Source organism: Ziziphus jujuba, chromosome 1 (assembly GCF_031755915.1).
Source record: "Ziziphus jujuba cultivar Dongzao chromosome 1, ASM3175591v1".
In the NCBI taxonomy this organism is placed as follows: domain Eukaryota; kingdom Viridiplantae; phylum Streptophyta; class Magnoliopsida; order Rosales; family Rhamnaceae; genus Ziziphus; species Ziziphus jujuba.
The window spans coordinates 6926572-6929831 of NC_083379.1; the positions used below are offsets into that span (position 1 = coordinate 6926572).

General features: G+C 29.6%; 1 long non-coding RNA gene across 1 annotated transcript; it reads right to left on the reverse strand.

Annotated features, from left to right (window-relative positions):
- Nucleotides 1-337: 337 nt before the first annotated feature.
- On the reverse strand, nucleotides 338-1110 carry LOC125419133 (uncharacterized). Its single transcript, XR_007238120.2, has 2 exons — nucleotides 972-1110; nucleotides 338-879 (listed from the first exon to the last, which is right to left on the reverse strand). It is a non-coding gene; the product is annotated as an uncharacterized LOC125419133 (long non-coding RNA).
- Between the last annotated feature and the right edge of the window lie 2150 nt (nucleotides 1111-3260).

Sequence of the window (3260 nt, forward strand, 5' to 3'; positions counted from 1 at the left end):
TTTTTTTTTTAAGTTTTCTTTGGTAAATTCTGCCGCATAAATATAAATAAACAAATTGTTTTCGATAATTTTATAAGGTCTTAATTGATTGTTTTTATAATAATGTTCAATGTACCTCAAGAGATTATAATGATCCTCAAAATAATAATCATATGTATTCATTATAGCCTGTTTAATGTTAGAATTAATTAAAAACAACAATCGTATAAATCATAGTACATGGATTTAGCAGGACAATATAAAGAAAAGCACTTATATATATATATATATATATATATATTGCTATAGTTGGCAGCAAGGCTACTCTCCTGGATTACAAAATCACGAAAACAAGATGGAAAATCGTCAAAAGCACTTTCATATAAGGCATTGGAAACGGAGGAGTTTGATAGTGTAGGGCATAAATAAATTAAAGATTAGATGCGCAGAGAGGGGAATTTATTGTAAGCTAGAGTATTGCTATTTTTTTTTTTTGAATAATTTATCTAATTTATAAATTATCTAAAATTTTTCTTTTCATTACTCGAATTCATGCGCTCTACCATTAAAGGTACCTGATTCGTCGTTAGAGTATTGCTATTTACACAACCGAAATTTTCTACCGCACATACATCTAAAGTAAATTTACAAAAAACCCCTCAACTGTTTAAAAAAAATAAAAATACACAACCTGTCTTCATCCTAACGAAAGGAAAGAGCATAGTCGTCTAGCAACAGCAAAAGACGCCATAGGGAGTATATCCTCCTTGGTCTGGAGGGGCTTGTACTTGCGCTTGCTGTTGTAAAACTCGCCCCCATTCCATGGCTGTCTTCAAAATCGTAAGCCATTCAAAACTTTTCCTTCCCTTGCTGCTAATCCTCCATTTGCTATATGATTTCCTGGTGTAGAATTCATATATATATAAATCACAGAATGAAAACTCTAAAACTGCAATCTGATAAATCAAACACTACTACTGAACGCCACTCACCGAACCAGGAGGAGGCATCGCCGACGCAGAGCTCACGCCAGGAGTCTGGATACCAAAACTTCGAACACTAGGGTTTTGATAATTTGCGTTTGGCATGTGAGAAATCTGAGAAATCGGATGGAATGAAGTCCGCAGGTGGGCCAGCCGATACGCTGGCACTCTTCCTATCGGTTCGGAAAAGAATCGGGTGTGTTGTCGGAAAATGAAAATAAAAAAAATAAAATTAAGGGGTTTTTAGTAAATTTACCTGAGATGTACTTGCAACTAGCAATTTCGGTTGTGTAGATAGTAGCACACTATAAGCACATCAATAAATTGGTATGGTGGGCTTGAAGACCAGAGGACACTATGGATCAAAAAGAAATGAAAAGAAAAAAAAAAAATAATAATAATAATTAGAAAAAAAAAAGTAAAAAAAATTGTGGTGATCTTCGAATGTTGAAAAGGGGAAATCTGCTTTATGTAACATTATAAATCTGCTTGCTTTCCTCTATTCTTCCCTCTCCTTTTACCCTTTTGCTTCAGATTCTTCAAGCCCTTTACTATTGTTGAGAGAGAGAGAGAGAGAGAGAGAGAGAGAGACTGATTTTTTTCTTCAAAATTACAGGTTACCTAACATATTAATTATGGGAGACTTTCTATTCCATTTTATTACATGTTAGGTGCATTTTGAAAATCCTTTTCCGTTCTCAAAAAAAACAAAAAAAAAAAATACTAATTAATTAGTTTGACAATCTATAACGATAAATATGAATTGTCATTTATATGATACATAAGTTCATATCATTTTAATTTTTAGTGATATACATTTAATTTTAAAATTATTTTTGAAGAAACTTATTTTTAATTATTAATTATATATATATATTATTTTGAAAAAATTAACTTTTTAAAAAAAAAATTTACAATGTCTCACAAACTCTAAAAAACTAAGGAAATATTTATTTATTTATTTATTATTATTTTTTAATCATATCAGTTTAAATGTATTTATATATACTTTTTTGAGTGATAATCTATTTCGAGCCAGTGGAAATGCTTTTATTTAATTACATCTTCTTTATCTTTTTTTATCATTCAGATAGATAGAAGAGATTTGAATTAAAAACTACTCCAAGACATTACAGAGCCACTGGCCTGTGCCCAAAGAAACATTAATTATCTCTTTTAAACAATAAGGCAAGCATCCATAAAAAAAAAATGAAATAATAATAATAATAACATAAGATATCTTGCGTGTGAAACCGTGCAGAGTCATATATGTTATAAATGTTTCTTTTTTTTTTTTTTTTTTGGGGAAAAAAGTAACCTTATGTGAAAACTAGTTCATTTATGAGTTCAATAAACTAACACATTAAACAAAAAAAAAAAAAAAAAAAAAGAGCTAAACCCTAGAAGATTACATCCCAAGTACACTCTAATTAATAATTATTCCACCACAAGACACTCTCATAATTGAGGGTAAAAAAACGTTCAACAGTATTTTCTCATAGTTTTTTGCCGAGAAAATGCAGCAAAATAATCTCACAGTCTTTGTCCTACTCACTTTATGTCAGTAGGTGGATCTCATTTATAATATTGTTTTCAATAACTTGGATATTCTGTACACTACTTGGGCATTTCAAATTACTACACTTTGGTTATCTCAAAAAAGAAGATGCAACTTCTATTATTTGTTAGATGCATTTATAATCGTTATAAATTATTATTTTTTTTTAAAGAAATAGCATAAATTATATAATTGTCATCAATTTGCAACTCTTTTTTTTTTTTTAAAATTTTTTTTATTTTAATTATGCCAAGTATGATTTAACTACATGTAAACTTCAATTGATAATGCTCCAAGTTGAGGCCCATTTGACAGCATTAACGGTAGGCTTTACTTTCATTCGGCTATCGAGTTCAGCCCAGAGCCCACTGCTAAGACTATAAGATGAGAAATGGAACCGTTGGTAACAAACTTACATGTTGCTTCGTAAATATACATCCAAACCAAATTCAATTAATTTTTTTAAATCTGTTTAGTTATTTTTAAGAATAATTTTCATTATTATAACCTTTTTTTTTCTTCAAGAATCCTAAAGAAAACCAATCTCCATTTGATTTTGTTATTTCTATTTTATCTTATATTTTTGTTTTTAACAAACGTCAACCTATCCTTTTTCAATGACTTTTTGGCCACTTCAAGATACAATGTTAAATATTTCTCCAACTATTAGTTGGGTTCAAAATAACACAGTATGGTAAGAAGCTTCTTAATCCATGCTCAATCTCATATTCCAAGCGAAA